The 21,487-nt window shown below is 43.8% G+C and overlaps 1 protein-coding gene across 10 annotated transcripts in view; it reads left to right on the top strand.

Moving 5' to 3' along the window:
* RNF152 (ring finger protein 152) overlaps positions 1-21,487 on the top strand; it is an 84,437-nt gene that overhangs the window by 19,372 nt on the left and 43,578 nt on the right. Inside the window, exons 2-3 of one of the 10 annotated variants that reach the window (XR_010151959.1) lie at positions 6,908-7,108; positions 20,954-21,133. The exons of 5 other annotated variants lie outside the window; for them this stretch is intronic. The gene's annotated coding sequence lies outside the window, so the exon portion shown is untranslated. Of the gene's footprint in view, positions 1-6; positions 3,886-6,893; positions 7,109-20,953; positions 21,134-21,487 lie in introns of those variants that run through there. 4 more of the 10 variants (XR_001711384.4, XR_010151960.1, XR_001711378.3 and 1 more) reach the window with 4 other exon arrangements.

The following is a 21,487-nucleotide window of genomic DNA, read 5'->3' as shown; positions in this document are numbered from 1 at the left end:
GTTCAGATCCCATCTCTGAATCCCTGATTCCAACTGGAAATGGCCTTTGCTGCCTCCAACATCTTGCAGACCATGGCATATCCCAGGGGATGGCCAGGTGCTGGCCGGTGATGCAGGTGGGTCTTTGAGGGCTGGGCTTGTTCATCTTTGCATCTCAAGCATCTTACTTATTTTTTTTTCACCAGGTCAGCATAAAGAGTGTTTAAGGTCTGTACCCAATAAAGCTAAACTTCATCTAAGTTGTAAAAAACCCCAGCTGAAATAAAATACACTATGGAAATGACTTCAATATCCTGAAAACACAATAGCTAAGAACCAGACTGGGATTAGATACCCCACTATGCTTAGCCCTAAACCCAAGTAGTTAAATTAACAAAACTATTCACCAGAGAACTACAAGCCACAGGTTAAAACTACTTGGCGATGCTTTATATCCTTCTAGAGGAACCTGTTCTATAATTGATAAACCCCGATATACCTCACCATCTCTTGCCACTCAGCCTATATACTGCCACTTTCAGCAAACCTAAAAAGGCCTTAAAGTAACCATGAGAACTGTTATGTCTCTTACTAGTTCTGCCTCCTTAAGGACTGTGGTGATCTAATGCTTTTTAAAATAGTCCCACATTATTTTGAATGTGATTTCTTCAGTGGTCCTGGTTGGTTGATTGAGGGCTCTTTCATCAAGAAACGTTCTTTCCACTCTGTGCACGCTAACTACACTTTGGTAGCTGAATCCTGTATCTGTAATCAGAAATACAATATGTTGGCTATCACCAGTGACTTGGTTTATATTTGTCTGCTCTTCAAAAGACATTGACTACCTTGATGGATTCTTCTGTTTGGTCAGTTCATGCGCTGTTAAACTGCGGCAGCGAGGAGGTAATATTAGGGGAAATTATTATGTCATTTTGCCTTTGGTTTTACCTAAGATGTCAGGGTAGCTTTTCAGGAACTGAAATATACTCAAGCCTAAACAAGTAAAACAGTAGTAAAGTATGAAATTAGTTTTTATATTTCTAAAATTAAATTAATTAGACAAAGTACACTTATTATAGTATGAAGAATGATCATGAATAAAGAGATTGAAACTATGCTTAGTAAGATAGATTAGGAAAATACTTTAGAGGATGCAAGGGGTTTACTTTTCCTTTTATGAGATTTGTTTACTAATAAAATTTCATCTCCATCAGCCTCAACAAATGCCCAGTAATTAGTACCGATTAGCTAAGATCTGCTACCCTGGACTTGGACTGTTCCATTTTCTCGGAAAACAAGTCCACTTTCCTTGGGTTGTGGGGAAAGAAGTGTTATTTCCTCAGAAATATGTCAGGTAAACTGATGTTCATAACGGACTTTTAAACAATTCGAGTTCACTATATGGGCAGAAAAAGAAACAAATGGTGGTGGTAACCCCACTGCTGTAAGATGTGAGGCCTGCCCGTGTTTAAGAATGGAGACTGAGGCTGGGCGTGGTGGCTCACGCCTGTAATCCCAGCACTTTGGGCGGCCGAGGTGGGTGGATCACCTGAGGTCAGGAGTTCAAGACCAGCCTGACCAACATGGTGAAACCCTATCTCTACTAGAAATACAAAATTAGCCAGATGTGGTGGCGTGCCTGTAATCCCAGCTACTTGGGAGGCTGAGGCAGGAGAATCGCTTGAACCCAGGAGGCGGAGGTTGCGGTGAGCTGAGATAGCGCCATTGCACCCCAGCTTGGGCAACAGAGCGAAACTCTGTCTCAAAAAACAAACAAAAAAAAAAAGAAAGAAGACTGCAGAATTTTGAGTACAATTTTAAATATCTCTGATATTTGTACTTGTGTCAGTTAAAAAAATTGCTAATATACTTGGCAATAATTAACTTTTAAGCATTTTGTGAAATTCTGCAGAAATTACCCAATTTCATTCTTATAATAATTAGGAGTAGGTTCTGTCTTTGCCCTGTATTTTTTGATGGGCAGACAGAAAGCACAGTGAACTTTAGTAGCTTGGTCAAGATTGTGCTAGCAAGTGGCAGAACCGGGACAGAACCCCAAATCTGGTAAGTAGAAGCATTCATATGTTGTAGTCCATTAAAATATATTAATCTTTCAAAATTTTGCAGTAAGTTATTGAAAAGTACCAACAAAAGGAAGCTATTATCAGAAACAAAATAAACTAATAATAAACATCTTTAGAGTAATTATTTGCTCACTACAAAAATGAGCATGGCATTAAAAATGAAATACTAAAAATTTTAGAGTTTTAATTTCAGTCATGGTGTACTTTAGTAATAATAGAGTTGTAAAATCTTATTATGACTGTTTTGTTTCTATACCAGAAATTCATCTGGAAATTATAGCACAACAAATAGCTGCGAAAATCATGATGGTAGTCATTATATCAATGACATAGTTGTGGAAGAAGAGAATAATGAGGTTATTTTGAGGGAAGTCCACTACAGTAGAATAGCAAATGCTTTTCAAGTGTAGGGCAAGCCAGAAGGGAAAGAGGCCTAACTTTGGGTTTATAATATATCATGAAAATTGGGGGTTGGGAGAGGGGCGTGGTTTCATGAATATTTGGTGATTAAAAATTGGACTGCAAGGAGTTAATTTCGAATTTTTAACCAGACATTTTCAAGCTTGTTAGCAATAGTTTTGGCTCTGATAGTAAGATTTTTAAATTTTTAAACAAGCATTGTTAGTCTCTAGCCTGTTGCTCTATGAAGTTTCCACCTCTAGGACTGGAAGGAACTTCAACGATCAGGTTTGCTACCTGATGTGGTTTGGATCTATGTCCCCACCCAAATCTCATGTTGAATTGTAACCCCCAGTGTTGGAGGTGGGGCCTGGTGAAAGGTGATTGGATCATGGGGGTGGATCCTTCATGATGGTTTAGCACTATCCTTTTGGTGCTGTTCTCCTGATAGAGTTCTCACGAGACCTAGTTGTTTAAAAGTGTATAGCACCTCCTCCAACCCTTGGTCCTGCCATGTAAGATGCCTGTTCCCATTTTGCCTTCCACCATGTTTTGTAAGTTTCCTGAGGCCTCCCCAGAGCCGAGCAGATGCCAACATCATGCTTACTGTACAGCCTGCAGAACCGTGAGCCAATTAAGCCTCTTTTCTTTATAAATTACCCAGTCTTAAGTGTTTCTTTATAGCAATGTGAGAACTGACCCATATACTGCCCTTAATATAGGATCCTTTCTTGGAGGCTCCCTCACAAGTAGTTTTAGTTGTTGCCATGAAGATATGTACCTATCAGAGGCTTACTACCTCTCAAGTAAATTGCTCTTATTTTATAGTTGTAAAACCTGAGACTAAAAGAGGTAACTTGATAGACCAAGGGCTCTGCAGCTCCAAGGTGGGCCATGAGTTGTCCCTACCAGAACAAGCCAGGCTGTTCATGCTCCAAAGCCCAGCCTTACCTTCTGAAGGCTCGGCATCAGGATACCATGAACCACTGCCATACAATCCCACAACCTGCAGAATAGCCTGGTTTTTACCATGAGAGAGTCATTTCTTAATGATATGGTGAAAACAGCATGAATTTTGTTCATTTGGTCGGCTGAGGGCAGTAACCCTTCTGTTTATTATCAGCCCTGTGATCCTAAGTAAATTACTCATCCTTGCTGACCCTCTGTGTTCTGGGTTAAGATGAGACCAGTAATATCTATCTCGAGAGGTCATGGAGATGATGAATCCTGGTAACTTGATGTGTTGGAGCACTTGCAAGGTATCTGGTGCTGTTTTAAGTATTGTATATGTGTTACCTAATTCTCAGAATAGTAGTCTAAGGTGGGAATCCAGAGGCAGGCCCAGAGGAATGAAATGATGTGTCTGAGTCCAGAAGCTGGTAGGTGGACAATTCAGGGTGAATCAATTCCCTTCTGTTTTTTTTTTTTTGGTGGGGGGAGGTGGGTGGGGGTGGGAGGTGGTTCACTTTCTGTGAGTCCTATCCTAAACTGGCAGTGCCCTTGTGAAGGTAACATGTACACACCTCCGAGAGGTTGTGGTAGCCAATGATTTGAATCGAAGCCTAAGGTAAAAGCCTCTATCAGAAAATACAAATGCTTCTAGTAAATTCTAGTAACAGCCTCTCTGGGAAGCAGGTGCAGGGCCTTGGGGTGCCATTATCAGGATGGGGTCGGGGATGTCTGATGGAGGGAATATGGAAAAGACTAAGGTGGCACATTATCTAGACAGCTGGGCTGAACTGATTTGGGGCTGGAATCATGGGTGCAATGTGTGTGATGGGTTAGGAGTCAGGTGGGCATCAGAGGTTGAGAAGGAGTTAGGGGAACAGAGAGAAACAGGGATGCTGTTTCCCCTGAACTGTTTTGCCTGGACTGGAGCTGGAGCCTTATGTGGGTTTCACTTCATTTCTTCCTGGGCCCAAAGAAATGAGGTCCATAAACCATAGTAGGAAAATAGGACCTCGATCCTTTTTCTTTCTTGATTAACCTTGAAAGAACTCCCCTTCTCCCTGCATCCAAAAAAAGAAGAGGAAGAATGCCCTGATGGAAAACCTACAGGGGGTAGCTTTCAGAGTTCATGCTTGGCCAAGAGGCAAACAGCATAGCAGGCTTTGGAACCGCAGAGTCGGCAGGGATTTGAAGCCTTCTCTCGAGGGACAGCAAGCTAGTAGGTAAGGTGACAGGCGTGGTCTCCTCTTTCTTCCTGGGGTGGAAAAAAACCGGAGCAGGGGACAGCCCAGGGTGAGAAAATACCACGTGGGAGATGAGGACAGGAAATGCATCAGACATGAAGATTTCCATGCCTGTGTGTGTTTACAGTAATCAATCCCACCCTCAGAGGCTGGGATCAGGAGAGCCTGTTTCTCTTTGGAGTGCAGAGGCCACGTCACAGCTGCAATTGGATTTGACCACCAAAAGCTCCCTGCTGTGCTTTCCACACCCCCACCCCGACACAGCTTCTTTATAATCCTCAAAGCAGGGTATTCGTGATAAATGTGGGTGCAGGAACGTAATATTTCCATGTTTTCAAATTATTTCTTTCCAAGAGAGCGTGAGGTTTGGAATAAATGGAAATACTTTTTTATGGTATAACAAGTTATATGGTGACTTGCCTGTCTTTTCCTTCATGGATAAAAATCAGAGTCAACAAGCCCAATGTAAAAGCCTCTGTCAAGGAATACAAATGCTTCTAGCAAATCCTAGTGACACTGTTTCTTTCATGGTTTCCTGTCCAAAGTACATCTGCTTATAAACTTTCTCATTTTTGTTTACATCATTGTTGTGCCAAGTTCATGGATGCATAAAAGCTGAGGAAGTTGGTGGGTAAGTGGCTTGTCTGAGTTTATGAAGATGATAAGCTTCTAGGTGTGTGCATGTGTGTGCGTGCATGTGTGTGTGCCCACTCAGTTACATGAGTTTTCCTTTTCATTCATTTAGTGGACATTCATTTACTTTGAAGTTCCTTCTAAAACCTGTACTTATTCTAATGATCTGTGGTGTCTTCCCGGCACCCTCCTGGATCAGCTAAGTTCTTGATGCCAAACTTTGCTGCATCCTTTATTGAAGGTGTGAGTGTAAAGTAAACCTAAACAAATGGAAATAACACAAAAGTTTGTGTTCCTTTATCAAGTGGGTCTCTGGGTGTTCACCTTTAGTGCCGTCTGTGGTGAGGTGACAGGGCATTCCACATTTAGTTCTTTTCCAGTAACAGAATCTCTTGTCAGGTGCAGGAGACAATACCTCCATGGCCCATGTTTATTTGGAAGTAGGGGTTGTTTTTATGTATCCTAAAAGATGAATCTTGGAGACCAGTTTTCTTTGAACACTTGAGTTGCTTGGAAGTATGATTGGAAGAAGGCCCCTGACAGCTTTTGACCCCACCTAGTGATTTTGTGGAGTTAGCAGTTGAAATCTGAGGATAGACATTCCCTATTTCTTTGGATTTTACTAATTAGGCTTTTGTGGTCAGTGAAATGATTAAGACTGGGCTTTCCTTTAGCTCATCCTACTTAGAGAGACATGGTGAACTTAGGAAATTTTATATAACAATCGAGATTACCTCTGAGATGTTAGAATATTCTCAGAATCTTTTCTGATAACCTCAAATGCTTATAAAAACCTGTGTTCTTACAAATGGTGAATGCTTTTTAGTTACTCTAATCATGAAGCTGGGAACCCTAAGAACCTCAAGTATAGGCAATTTATTGTCCATCTGATTTTAAGTCATCTATGAAGATGTGTGGATGCTGCTGGTCTTTTTGCGCTGTTGCCTTTGTAATGCCTGCTCCTGACTTGACTACATGCTTCCCTGCTCTGTCTTTCTGCCACATAACTACAAGGCACACTACTGATTTATGCTTTTCATTCATTTCCTGGACATTCATTTACTTTGAAGTTCCTTCTAAAACCTGTACTTATTTTATTTTATTTTATTTTTTTGAGACGGCGTCTTGCTTTTGTTGCCCAGGCAGGAGTGCAATGGGCGATCTTGGCTCACTGCAACCTCTGCTTCCCGGGTTCATGAGATTCTCCTGCCTCAGACTCCTGAGTAGCTGGGATTACAGGTGCCTGCCACGACGCCTGGCTAATTTTTGTATTTTTAGTAGAGACGGGATTTTACCACGTTGGCCAGGCTGGTCTCAAACTCTTGGGTAATCCACCCGCCTTGGCCTCTCAAAGTGCTGGGATTACAGGCATGAGCCACTGTACCCGACCTAAAACCTGTACTTATTCTAATGACCTTGGTGCCTTCCCAGTGCCCTGCAGGATCAGCTGAGGGGTGGCTGGGCTGGGTTTACCTCTGTCCTGTGGTCTCTGAACTGATACTGAGCAGTGTAGCTGCTCTTGAGACTTGGAATAAGCTAGGAGGAAAAGAGAAATATTGGGACATATTTTTAACATGCTTTTAAACATCCCTGAAACATAACACAGATATATGCTGTAAGTCTACAGCAACACCCGAAGGCCAACCTCTACAGTGGGTAACTTGTTCTGAATGCCTGTGCTGGCTACGAGGAAAATGACTGGAGAGAGGAGCCAGGAAAAGCCCAGCTGCACACATTACCATGAATCTCCTCGGACAGCTTTCTAAGTGAGGAGCTGGGGTATCTGAATTGCCCCTAGGAGGCTCGTTAAGTTCTAAGAAGGTGAGCAAAATTGATTTAATATATTGTTTGTGTTAGCTAGCATATTTGTTTAAGGTTAAATTTACATAATAGTAAAGTTGTATTTTTATGTGCATTTTGGGTATTTTTATGGTACAGTGGGGGTTCCTTACAGAATTAGTGTGCACTGGACATTCGTGGCCATTTTATAGGATTTAAGAGCAGTATTTTACATTTTAAATGATTACTGTGAATTCAGTTGTTATTTTTATTTTTCCTGCTGCATTGCTGGTAATATCTAGGTTTATCTGATGCTGAGTTTATAGTCAGAATTGTATCCCAGGATGGTGAGGCCGGTGATGTGGAGAGTTCAGCCTGGTTTACATATGGTTCACCCTGGGTTGGGGGTTGCCATAACAGTTTCATCAATAGTGGGTGCTCTCCCTCCTTAAAATGAAAAAAATAAAAAACAAAACAACCAAACTCCTTTCAAATATCTCTTTGCCCCTGCTCCCCCTCCTCCCAGGAAACAACTATAAAAACCAGACTGAGCTGAAGATTCAGTTTGTCATCTCTTTTTTTTTTTTTGAGATGGTGTCTCACTCTGTCGCCCAGGCTGGAGTGCAATGGCGCAATCTCCTCTCACTGCAACCTCTGCCTCCCAGGTTCAAGTGATTCTCCTGCCTCAGCCTCCCGAGTAGCTGGGACTACAGGAGCATGCCACCATACCCAACTAATTTTCTGTATTTTTAGTAGAGATGGGGCCTCGCCATGTTGGCCAGGCTGGTCTTGAACTCCTGACCTCAATTGATCCACCTGCCTCCCGAAGTGTTGGGATTACAGGTGTGAGCCACCGCACCTGGTCCCCAATCTCTTTGTATTTGCCATGCATGGGTAACTCTTGAGTTCCCACCTCTTGCTGATTTAAAATCTGCCACAGGCTTTCTTCCTACTTCAGCTGGCGAGCATCTAGGTGTTCTCCCCTCACTTGATTGCAATGTTTGATGTTTGGTGAGAAAAAAAATTCCTGATGTGCAGTGTTTAATAAGCCCACATAAGCCCCTTCCCATCCCTCCACCCCTGCTTATAAGGGATCTAACAGTCATTTTGGGACAAGCCCCTAAGTCTGTTTTTTTTTGTGTTGTTTTGCTTTTTAAAGTTTCACTGATGATTTGCCTTAGTGCATTCCTTGGTGCCAAAGCTATGGGCTGTCTTGTCATGTGCTGCTCAGCGGTGGAGACAGCGGGCAACTAGGGGAAAGCCAGAGCTGCTGCTTTGAGGTCATACCCCCAGTGTCACCACCAATGTTGGCAGGAAGTAGTGAATGGTTGATGAAGGGATGAACATGTCACTGTAGGAGCACACAGCAGGGAGAGGAGACATGGAGGAGAAGCACAGGGAATACCATGTGCAAGTAACTGATGGAGATAGAGGGCAGATGGAGGGCATAGGTTGGATGAGGCTGGAAACGTAGCCAAGTCACCAAAGGATGCGGGGGCCCTGCTGGGGTGTGTGGCCTCACTCTTGGTACTAAGGAGCCATGGGATGGCATGATCAGGTGGCTCAAAGCACAGAAACGCGGGCCGAGAGTGTGGATGTGAATCTTGTCCTCGCAGATTCTCACTCTGTAGCTTGGGGTAGTGTTTGAACATCTTTGCTGCCAGCTCCTGGTGTGTAATAAGAAGACAATGAGGGTGACTTCCTCAAGTTGTCCTGAGGATAAATGAGTCCCCGTGTATAAGGCATCTGGTGGGGGGTAGCCATCCATGGGGCTACCTGGGCCCGACTCGCTGTCTAGAAGCAGTAGGTTGGATGGTTGGTACTGGGGAGAGATGAGAGGCAGAGAGAACCTAGTTTGCTGGGCTTTGTGATGATTTGGGCAGGGGTTACCACAGGGGGTGGGGCCCTGTGCCACTCAGCCCTCCAAATTCCCTTGGAGGTGGGAGTATATGGCCAGGAATATTCCTGCCTGTTCCTCCACGCAGCCATAAGAATGAACCCAGGCAGTGGGAGGAATAGACCTGAGAGAAATTTTAGGAGGCAGAATAACCAGGGCTTGGTGAAATTTAAGAAGCCTTATATCATCTGTTGGACAACATGATGACTCTAGTGCCTGATTGTTCTAACAGGGAGATATGTAATTGACACTCAGCTGACTAGCCTTCCTTGCAAACTAAAAGAAAATAGGCATTTAAAAAAATGTTTTTAAGCAGATTTTTTGTAGATTTCTTTGGGGATTGGGACAGCTGTCACGGGAATATTTGCCTTCAACTTAAAGTGAGTTTCCTTGGAAGTCCATTGGGCTCTATGTCTAAACTCTAATGTTCAGAAAATTCTTTTCTGAGGTACAAAGTATTAGTCCATTGTGAAACTCTCTGTGGCAACAGAGACTCTAAACTAAATTCCACTACGGGATGGAAGCTGCTAGCAGGGGATTATCTAGTACTCGGATTTAGGAAGTTTGCAAAAACAATTCAGCAAAGTCTATAAAGGCAATGGGGGACAAATAATACTGCGTTTTTTGTGCTGCCAACCAGGTTTGTCACATGGATTAGTAATTTAGATAGGAACAGCCATGAATCACTGCTTAGAGTTTTGTATTTAATTTTATCCTGGAAGAAATTTCCTTTCAAATTCTCGAGCTGTAGTTATTAATGAATTAAACATTATGAAACTAGCATTCCTTTCCCCAGGGCACAGGGTGGGACCCCCTCATGGAGGGTCTTAAGACCCTCAATCAGAAATCTTCCCTCCCACCTTTTTGAAAGCCTCTTGCTCTTCACCTCTTGCTCTTGCTTTGTCAGCTGAAGTTCTTTTCAGGATGGTCACCCTCCCCCAGCTCCTCCAAGTGTTCACCGACCAGAACCCTGTCACTTAGGGGTTTGATGGATGTTGTTGGAGAGTTGGAGACTTGGTTGCTCTTGTTGAGGTGGCAGACACCCATGTGTTTGATGTCAGAAATGTTCTATGGGTAGAAACAGATTGTGGCTGTAAGGGGCAGGAAAGATGAAGTCAGGTTCTCCTGATGACCAATGACTGGGTGTTTTTCAGAAAGAGAAAGATTAAAATATATGGAAAAGGCAGCCGATTAGAGCGGGAGCTCACCACCCAAGTTCCTTATCATCAGTGCTGTTCAGCTTAACCCTTTCAGTCCTGTCCTTACCTTGGACACCTGCCACTCTGCCCTGGCTCTGCCTTCCTTACTCTTGTCAGGTGTTGCTTTGGGGAAGAGATTTGTCCAGTCATCAGATGTCCTCGGACATTAGCATGTAATGCCCCCACCTCTCAAGCACTCTTCGAAGCCCAGAATCAGGAAAACGCACTTTGTACAGCATGCTAGTTGAGGACAGGCCATACGGTTACACAGGATTGCTTGAAGATTTAGAAGCACAAAAGGAGACAGAATGCAAAAGCTGAAGCCTTGGCTTTTCCAGCCTGGAAAATGTTCTTAGTTTTTTCCCCAAAGATATTAACTATTTCCATGTAAAAAGTTAGTAGGAGAATCTACAGATTGTGTCTACAGTGATGTTACCTGAACAACTGAAAAAAGTCAAGTCAAGGGGCTACTTTTTTTTTTTTTTTTTTTTTGAGACGGAGTCTCACTCTGTTGCCAGGCTGGAGTGCGGTGGCACGATCGCCGCTCACTGTAACCTCCGCTTCCCAGGTTCAAGTGATTCTCCTGCGTCAGCCTCCCGAGTAGCTGGGACTACAGGCGCGTGTCACCACGCCTGGCTAATTTTTTTGTATTTTTAGTAGAGACGGGATTTCACCGTGTTAGCCAGGATGGTCTTGATCTCCTTACCTGCTGATCCACCTGCCTCAGCCTTCCAAATGCTGGGATTGCAGGTGTGAGCCACTGCGCCTGGCTACGGGACTACTTTTCAAGAGCAGATGTTTTACAGGCAACACATTTGGTTTGTTTTGGACATGGATGGCTTCCAGAACCTTTGGTTAACCTGTCTTCAAAATTTTTTTAAGATAATATTTTGGGCTGTGTGTAGGGAAAACTCTCTGATTTTCTTTGTTCTCACACCACAACAATCATCAGCACACAAGTAGAGACACCCGCTGAGTATCCTCTAATTCACTTCCAACAGTGTCTACCCAGAGATAATGTCAGAGCCCACTGATTGAGGGCTCAGTCCCCAAGACTGCCCCTACCCACACATCAATGATAAGTCTGGGCCTCCCCGGAACTTCTGACCCACCAGCTTCTGGTGGGTCCCCAGAACCCCCGCTTTGGCTTTGATGAATTTGCTGGAGCGGCTCACTGAACTTGGTGAAACCCCTACTTATGTCTACTGGTTTATTGTAAAAGATATTGCAAAGGATACCGATGAAGAGACACGTGGGGTGAGGGGTGGGGGACAGGGTGTGGAGCTTCTATGCCCTCCCTGGGTGCCACCCTCCAGGAACCTCAGCATGTTCAGCTGTCTGGAAGCTCCTTGAACCCTGTCCACTTGGGTTTTTTTACCGAAGCTTCATGACACTAGCATTCCTTTCCCCAGGGCACAGGGTGGGACCCCCTCATGGAGGGTCTTAAGACCCTCAATCAGAAATCTTCCCTCCCACCTTTTTGAAAGCCTCTTGCTCTTTACCTCTTGCTCTTGCTTTGTCAGCTGAAGTTCTTTTCAGGATGGTCATCTCCTCTCTGGGCAGTTCCTGATCCAACTGAGCCTTAGTTTCCTCGTGTGTGAAATGGGAATGAGAATTTTTGCCTCCTCCTCTGCCACACACATTGTCATGAAGATTAAATGAGGTGGTAGACATGAAAGTACTGCATCTAGTGCCTTTCTGTAAGCATAGGAGGCAGAGAGGAGATGGGGGGTCAGGATGGAGGAGGCAGGGCTTTGTATTAACATGTAAATAGGGAGAAAAAAGCCTCAATTCCTACTTTTTCCCACTCATGGTCCTTCCCCAACTTAGGACATGAATTAGAATGCCCAGCTTCTTCTGGGAAGGAAGGTTCTTCTGAGGGCCTCATGGAGTTGTATTCATTTTTCCAATTTAACCAAGCCACTGCTGTGAAGGATGTTCCTTAGTGGTATAGTTTGGATGTCTGAGCCCTCCAAATCTCATGTTGAAGTTTAATGCCCAGTGTTGGAGGTCGGGGCCTAATAGGAGGTGTTTAGGTCACAGGAGCAGATCCCACTTGAGTAGATGAATGTTCTGTGGGTTGGTGAGTGAGTTCTCACTCTATTAGTTTCCATGAGGGCTGGTTGTTACAAAGAGCCTGCCTCCTCACCCTTGCTTCCTCTCTCACCATGTGATCTCTGCACATGCCAGCTTCCCTTCACCCGCTGCCATAAGTGGAAGCAGCTTGAGGCCCTCGCCAAATGCCGAGTCTTGAACCTTCTGGCCAGTGGAACTGTGAGCTACATGAACCTGTTTTCTTTATAAATTACCCAACCTCATGTATTCCTATCTAGCAACACTAAATGGACTAAGACACTGAGCGTAACATGTACAGTCATGCCTCACTTGATGACAGGGATATATATTTAGGAATGCATCTTTGGGTGATTTTGTTATGTGAACATTATGGAGTGAGTACACTTACACAAGCCTAGGTGGTGTAGCCCAGTACACATGTAGGCTATACAGTATAGCCATTGCTCCAAGGCTGCAAACCTGTACAGCATATTATTATACTGAATACTGCAAGCAATTGTAACACACACAATAAGTATTTGTTTATGCAAACATGGAAGAGATACAATAAAAATATTGTATAAAAGATAAAAAAGGTACACCTGTATAGGACACTTAGCATGAATGGAGCTTGCAGGACTGGAAGTTGCTCTGAGTGATTCAGGTTGTGAGTGGTGAGTGGATGTGATGGCCTAGGACATTTCTGTACACTACTGTAGACTTTACAAACACAGTACACTTAGACTACACTCAATTTATAAAAAATAGTTTTCTTCAATAATAATCTTAGCCTACTGTAACTTTTTAACTTTATAAATATCTAAATTTTATTTAACTTTTTGACTCTTTTGTAATAACACTTAGATTAAATCACAAATATTATACAACTGTACCAAAATATTTTTCTTTATATCCTTCTTCTGTAAGCTTTTTTTATTTGTAAAATTAATTTTTTTCTTTTACCTTTTAAACATTTTTTTGTTAAAAACTAAAACACAAATACACACATTAGCCTAGGGTTACACAGGGTCAGGATTGTCAATATTACTGCCTTCCACCTCCACATCTTGTCCCACTGGAAGGTCTTCAGGGCAATACACGCATGGAGCTGTTATTTCCTGTGACAGCAGTGCCTTCTTCTGGATACCTCCTGAACCACTTGCCTGGGGCATTTTACAGTTAACTTAAAATAAATAAGTAGGAGTACACTCTAAAATACTGATAAAAATATTGTACAGTAAATGCAGAAACAAGTAACATAGTTGTTAATTATCATTATCAAGTATTGTGTACTGTACATGATTGTGTGTGCTAGACTCTTATGCAACCGGCAGCACGGTAGGTTTCTTTACACCAGCCTCACTATGAACATGTGAGTAATGCGTTGCAGTGCAACAGTGCTCTGATGGCTGTATCACCAGGCAATAGGAATTTTCCAGCTCCATTATAATCTTATGGGACCAGCATCTTCTATGTGGTCTGTTATTGACCGAAACGTTATGTGGTGCGTGACTGCATTTTCTCTTTGCTATTTGGTGCTGCTTCTAAATTGGGAGGGTTTTATGATTCCTCAGTTGCTTGCTTCCCCCTTAGATGAGTTTTCTAGGGCTGCCTTAACAAAGTAGGTGGCTTCAAACAACAGAAACTCTGTCACATTTTTGGAGGCTGGAAGTCCACAGGCATGGTGTCGGCAGGCCCATGCACTTCTGAGACCCATGGGGAGAACCCTTCCTCCCTTCCCCAGCTTCTCATGCTGTCGGCAGTCCTTGGCATTCCTGGCTTTTGGCTCCTGTCATCACATGGCTCTCTCTCCTTGTGAGTCTTTTCTGAGTCTTTTCTGTATTAAAGGACACTAGTCATGTTGGATTAAGGGCCCACCCTACTCTAGTATAACCTCATCTTAACTAATGACATCTGCAGTGACCCGTTTTCCAAATAAGGCTACATTCTGAGATACTAGGGGTCAGGATTTCTTTTCTTTTCTTTTCTTTTTTCTTTGAGGTGGAGTCTCTGTTGTCCAGGCTGGAGTGCAATAGTGTAATCTCGGCTCACTGCAACCTCCACCTCCTGGATTCAAGCCATTCTTCTGCCTCAGCCTCCTGAGTAGCTGGGATTACAGGTGCCTGCCACCATGCCTGGCTAATTTTTGTATTTTTAATAGAGAAGGGATTTCGCCATGTTGGCCAGTCTGCTCTTGAACTCCTGACTTCAAGTGATCTGCCCGCCTCAGCCTCCCAAACTGCTAGGATTGCAGGCATGAGCCACCGTGCCCGGCCTAGGTGTCAGGATTTCAAACTATCTTTTTGGGAGACACAACTCAACCCATTCCCCTGCCCCACACAGGTGGGTGATGCTCCTTTGCTCTGCAGCTTCCAGGCCCTTCTTCAAGGGCAGCATCTCCTGCTCTGCATGGGAATGCAGCTCCCTGACTCTCCGGAACCCTTAGCCTTGCAATTCTGTCTCTGACGCATGTGTTGGGAGCCCTGGGAACAGTGTGTGAAACTGATGCGACGTTTCTGAAGCACGTCAAGTTTGAATTTGTGCCACAACAGCCCTCTCACGCTCTGTTGCCTGTTTCACTTCAGTCAACTAAGCCTGAAACTGAGGGGCTTTGATGGTACCTGTGGGAAGGACAAAAGTCCTTCCAGTTTTATTTGAAACAATTGGTTTGGTCAGAAGTACTGCGGTGGGAATTTGAGCAAGTACATACTTGTCCCAGTCTGCGAGGTGGAACAAGTGCATAGTGGCATCTGAATGGTGGTGATGACTTGTAGGAAGCCACCAGCCCTCGTCTATAATACAGAGTCGTGGCTGAGGGACATCAGATGGGCCCATGTGGGTTAGAAAGGGCCTCCTTCACCCTCCTGTAATTGGATATTGACATCACCCGGTGCGTAAGAAACATGGAGTTTCTCCAAATATGATTTATACAGTAAGAACAAAGCCAGGGGACCCCAAATTTAGTTTTTGTTTTGTCTCAGGCTTGCTGACCGAACTTAAGCACATCTCCTATTAAAACGGGATCTCTGTTTTTGTGAAAATAGTGAAATCTGCTGCATCATGATGTCTGCAAGGCAATTAATAGGTTGCTGAATGCAAACTGCTGGCAGACCTCAAGTAAATAGCCAGGGGTGATGATGGGGATGGCCACTCTCCAGCTTCGTCTCCATGGAATACAGAAGTTTTAGGCTAGGATGCAGGATTTCAGTAAGAACAAGGCCAGACCTAGGAATGAGTACTGTGGACTGGCTTGGTGGGAACCCTGAGTGGAAGTCGACCACTGGGGGAAGTGGAGGGGCTGCAGTAGAGTTGGGGCCCAGGGCATCCTTCAGGGTGATAGGTTGGAATGTGAAGTCTAGGGAGAAGGTATCGGGGGAAATATTTCTAGAGGTGGCTGGATCTTAGGGGCAGATTCCTCATCCTAGGGTATACGGTTGCAGGGGAGATAGGTCCAGAGAGCTTGGGGGAGGGAAGGGCTGGCAGGAATCTAACAAGTGGCTGGATCTCAGGGACAGATTCCTCATCCTAGGGTATACGGTTCCAGGGGAGATAGTTCCAGAGGGCTTGGGGGAGGGAGGGGCTGGCAGGAATCTAACAAGTGTCAGATTCAAAGAGCTAAGGAATCAAGAAAGCACTCAATGTCACAGAGCTCTGGGCAGGAGGTCACAGCCGAGCCCACGGTCAGTGGGACCTGGCTGGAGTCCCAGAGAGTTATACCAAACTACCTAAATGTCTCTACTAAGTTTAGGGCTGGTCCTGGAAATTGGGGTAGAGGGTTTGCATGTGGCTGCAGAGGGAGATTTCAGAAGGACAGACAATTGTCTTTTTCAGCCCCTGCTGGGGTGGCTCTGCTTCATTTATTTTAATAGATTATAGCAGAGGAGACCCAAACATAAAGCTAAACCCATCCCCACTACCTCAGATTGACTAGAGTTGTTTTTTGCTCCTGTTGTTATTGTTTTAGTTGTCTGATTATTTATATAATCACAAGGCAAATGTGTTATTTTGGAAAATGCTCTTGAATGTACATGTTTATACACGCCCATGACAAATGTACTTTAAATGACTATTGATTAACAGGACTGAGGCTGAAAGATGTTTTGTGATAGGCTATTATCCAAAACTAGAATGACCAAAAGCCCACAGTTTTTTGTTTTTGTTTTTTTTTTTTTTTTAATGACTGGCGAGTCCCTGGAGGATATGGAACTTGTGTTATTTGCTACTTTTGTGTCCCTGTATCGTCAGAACATGGCCATGAGATGGAAGGTGTGGTCATTTAAAGGAAGTAACAGTAGGTTTGAAGAAAAATTATAGCAATAACAACAGATTGTGGGGAACATTCTCTTGCCTGTTGCTGTTTGAAGAGAAAAAGCCATTTTTATGGCTTTTGAAAATTTGCTTCATTCTGCCAGGATTCAAACTAGACTATTCTGAGGCCCTAAAGGTTCTAAAGCAGTTCCAAGGCAAAATATTTGACAGCTTTCAGTATAAAAATTGTTTCAGTTTCACCATGAAAATAAAATCATGTGGACATAGTGTGTGGTTTCCGGAGCAGGCGTTGAAGATCTGGGCTTTTGACATGAATTGACTTTGGACAAATCATTTAATTTCCTTAAGTCTCAGCTTTCTCATCTGCAAAATAGAAAAGTGTCTGCACTTTCTCCCTGTTACAGTGTTGGGGGTAATGGAGACAGAGCTTGAACCCTGACGTATAATGCAAGTCAGGGTAGGAGTTATCAGCACAAAGTAAAAAGTGAGATTCTGTGTCTTTTATGCCTGTTCCCCTGCCTGTATTTTAATTATATTCACTCTAGAGTTTTGATTGAATAATGCTGGTTTCTCCTTGTTTTACTACTTAATGAATTTAAAATGTTGCCCTGGGTAATAGCTCTGTATCTGAATGAGGGCTGTTAGAAGAGGAGGGATTGTGTGTACAGATGCTTGTAAATAACGCTTAGGTGACACTGTTGTGATAATTATGGCTTTTTGAAGATGAGCTTTATAGCTAGTCCTCAATTTTCCTGTGGCTTTTTTCCTGGGCTCTCCCACTTCAGTGAGCACATTTGTTACATGGAGCTAGCTGTTCGGGGAACTGAATCCCCCCAGATGTCAGCAGCTCTGTGAATCCACTTTTCATTTTCTGTGCCTAACTTTGCAGACCCTCAAAAGTACAAAAGATTGCTCGACCACCCCTCCCCCAACTCCTCACCTCTAGTAAGGATGTGGGATGAGTAAGGACAGCAGAAAGAAGGGGTATCAAATCTAAACACTCCAGTTATCAACTCCCAGGAATAGCCATCCTTGGATCTGAGTGACCTGGAAGGTGATGCTGGGTCCTTGGTGGCTAGAAGGGTCCTAGCTATGACCCTTTATATGGGATTTGCATCTCAAGACTGTCTTCCCATCCCCTCCCATCCTTTCTGTGCCTGTACTCAGGGCTAGTGCTGAGTGCTAGAGCTGCCATGAAAGAAGTAGGCACTGTGGCAGATGAGTTCCCAACAGGCATCTTTAAAATTAACTCTTGGGACCCCCAGCCTTGTAGTGTTCCCAGGACAGGAACCCATCGTGTATTTCCCCATGTCGTTTTCCAGCTTATGTTTGTTCTCCAGCATTTAGTTTTCAAGAGTCTTCGACATTGGCTTCATTGTCATCGCTTTACTCACCAACTCAATTAGAATCTCATTTCAGATAGAAATCAGCCAGTGAATTTTGTTAATGGATCTTTTAGAAGCTTTTAGAGTCAGAATTGGAAAAGACCTTGGAAGGTCATCTCATCCAGCCCTCTCCCCTTGCAGATGAGAACCCTGACACCCAGAGAACTCATGTGACTAGGATAGTGAGTTAGTGTCAGAGTCAGGACTAGAACACAGAGTTCTTTAAGTACCTGGTTGTAGGGAAACATGGCGTGGTCAGATTAAAGTATGTGGAGTAGTGAATACTTAGCAGGTGTACTCTCTTTCAGTTTACTCAGTTTATTTTTGAGGCTTTTGTCACGGGATCCTCTGGGAGTCACCAGCCGGAAACCTCTGTGGCCAATGGCACCTTCTGCCTGGGTATTGCTCGTACCTGCTGGGCTCATTCTGTCCGCTTGGCCTGGCTAGCTGCGCTCAGTTCATGCTACCAGCCCAGATCCCACACCTGCCAAGGGCGAGCCAGACATGGAGTGATGAGGTTGTGTGGTGAGCGAGTGTGGGGTCCGGCCACTGTGCACAGCCAGGCACACCGGGGGCTGCAGCGGGGCAGGCAGCTCCAGGCGCTGGCACAGGTGCTGGCTCCATGCGAAGCTTCAGCTGCACCAGATGTACTGCACGTGGCTTCTACTGCGGGCATCCACATCTGGATGAGAACACGGTGGCACCCAGAAAGTTGGAGATGCGAGGAATTGCAGAGCCCCAAAGGGGGTGTCACAGCCCTGGCTCGAGGAGCCCCTAGGTAAGGGCTATGGAACGCACAGTCCTGGCTGCGCCTCCCCCACTACAGCTGGCGTCCCTGCAGTGGCTGCTCCAGACAGGCCGCTTCTGCCATCACTATGATATCATCAAAATAAGGAATTACATGAACCAGAACTTCCTGATTTTATTAAACTTTTAAGGTTGACTCCTGGTAAACCAGAATTCTCTTACAATGACATCCTTATTGAAAAGCTTTACAAAATGCATTGTTTTACTTTTCTGAATTAGTGACCACAATTGACTCTTTCTTAGATACTGGGGAATCTTGCTGTCCTTCAAATCCTTCTTCCCACTGGTTATGATTATGTAAGATAATAGCTTCAGAGCACAACTTTGGCATGAACACAAGCCAGCAGCTCCCTCTCCCCACCACCATTAGCTTATTTAAAATATAATATTTAGGTTATTTGAATTCTTCCACATGACCTTTAAAAGCCCTATTGCTGGTATTTTGTAGCATTTGAGACAGTCTGTGAGTTATCTGTAGTTCAGGAAAATCATGTAACTTGCTGCTATTATACCAGTTGCATTTTGATGTGACATTGATTTTTCTCTGCCTGCTATTTTCACGTCAGGTTGAACACAGACATAGATGAAATATAAGCTTGGCAGCGAGCTTTGCTTGGCTTGTTTACTTCTCTCATTGGTGAAGTGGCCATGATTCAGCACTGGGTTCTTTTCTCCCTGATGTGCTAGTGAAAGGAGAGAGAGAGGAAATTCCAGGTTACCAATAGCAGTATGACCATCATAGTAGAAAACTGAAAATTGTAGTCACTACCTTCTGATTACCCCAGCTTAAATAATACCTCGTTCAAAAGATGACTAATTGAGGCTCCAAATACCACCTCCCAGCCCTCTTTAATTCGCTCAGTTGAGAAAGAGGAAGAGGGGAAGAAACTAGGGAAAATCATTGAGAGGATGGTTTCCTGTGTAATTTTGAATAGATTGTGTTGAACATGGAAAACACCGGTGTTACCTATTGTGCGTTTCCTTTAAGGCTGTTGCTGTGTGTATGTCTTAGCAAGTTCAGATTATTTTGCACTCTCAAAACTGAGAGCTTGCTTTTTTCCCCCATATACTTTCTTGCATGACCAGTCTCTTAGATGGTTGTGACATTGTAGTCTGTATAATGAATTCCTGCCTTGGTGGGCTTTCTGGTTCCTTTGAACCTTAGGGAAAGGCTTGGTTAGTTTCCATTTGCTATGCATTGGCTGAGAAGCAGAGATAACTGAGTGAAAGTAAAAACACTTCTTGTTAACTGTATAGTGGAAGCTTGGAAAAGAAAAAAATATTGCAAACATCACCTTGTCACGGGGAGTCAATAAGCAGTGGCAGAAAGAACGTGGGGCTTGGAGTTGTAAGATTAGGTATCAGCTTGGCCCATTTCCAGGTGTGGACCTGGGCAAGTCAACCCTGGACCTCAGGCAACCTTGAGCCTGAGTTTTCTCAGTTGAAAAATGGGCAGGTGGGCAGGGAGGATGGGCACAACAGGGGTGGCGATGTTTGCCTTACTCTGTGGTGAATAATGGACCCCAGAGAAGTCCTTGTCCTCATCCTTGGAACCTCATCCTTGGAACTTGTGAATATGTTACCTACATGGCAAAAGGGACTTCAAGGAAGTGATTAGGTTAAGGATGTTGAAATGGTGAGTGTATCCTGAAATATCTGGTTGAGCCCAATGTAATCACAGGGGTTTTTATGAAAAAGAGGTAGAATAGTCAAGGTTAGTGGTAGGAGATATAGTGACAGAACAACAGTAATGTGAGGAAAGGGCTCGTGAGCTGGGGAATGCAGGCAGCCACTGGCAGCTGGAATTTTTTAAATCTCTCCAGGTGATGGAAGTGTGCAGCTAAGGTGGGACTCACTGCAGAGGTATTGTGTTTGCTGAATAAGATTATAAATCAGTTTCTCTTTGAAGACTGACAATCTAGATATTCTTTTGAGTTTTGAGGGAAGTGGGTGGTCTGTTGAGGACTCTGTCTTACATCTTTCAATGATATACACAGATCAGTGTATGAGTGATGCTGTAATTGTGGCAGGAAATACAAAAGTATTTATTACCCAACACTCTTGAGTATGTTCAGCACCACATATTGGTATGTCCTGGTGGCAAACACATTTTCAATCAGCCAACATTTTTCTCCTCTTGTTGCCCAGAGGTTTTTAAAAAAGCAGTAGTGAGGGGAGAAAAGGAAGATGTCTAGGCCTTTTCCTCAAATGGGCAAGTCCCTTGAGACTTGAGGAATATTGTTTTTACTTCTGTCTTATGTCCTTATGTTTCCAGTTTGGAGGAGAAATAATCATATTGGAATGTTTTCCTTTGGAACCACTGTTTCCAGAAGCCACGGTTTTTGAAAAATGCCATTGCTGCTGGCCTCGTCATATTCCTGGGTGTTTTGAGAGCACATGTGCCCCCTGGCTGGCTCTGAGCTGCCTATCACTGAGAGCACCCTGGCCTTTGACAGTAGGTGACGTCATTTGCCTTATATATGTCACAGGGAGGATATTATAGATAAAATTATTTTAATAAGCCACAAGGTGCTGTGCAGATGTCGTTATATTTTCAATGAGACTTCTAGGTTGAGGTTGGAAAGATGATAGAAAGCCTGTAGAATAAGTTTATTATATTCATGTACTGCTGTATAAGAACAGATAGGGGTTGTTATTTTCTAGTATCCTATGGTATTGACCAAGTAGAGGCTCTAGTGCCATGTAACTTCTTACTGGTTATTTCAGCAATTGAGTTTAATTTTCTGAACTATAAATGGAAATATTAATGCTTGGCTCTTTTAAGGTTGCCCTGGGTGAATTTGGGTGT

This window comes from Pan troglodytes, chromosome 17 (assembly GCF_028858775.2).
Source record: "Pan troglodytes isolate AG18354 chromosome 17, NHGRI_mPanTro3-v2.0_pri, whole genome shotgun sequence".
NCBI classification, from domain to species: domain Eukaryota; kingdom Metazoa; phylum Chordata; class Mammalia; order Primates; family Hominidae; genus Pan; species Pan troglodytes.
The sequence above is the reverse complement of the archived record's forward strand: the minus strand, read 5'-3'. Positions and strand labels throughout refer to the sequence as shown.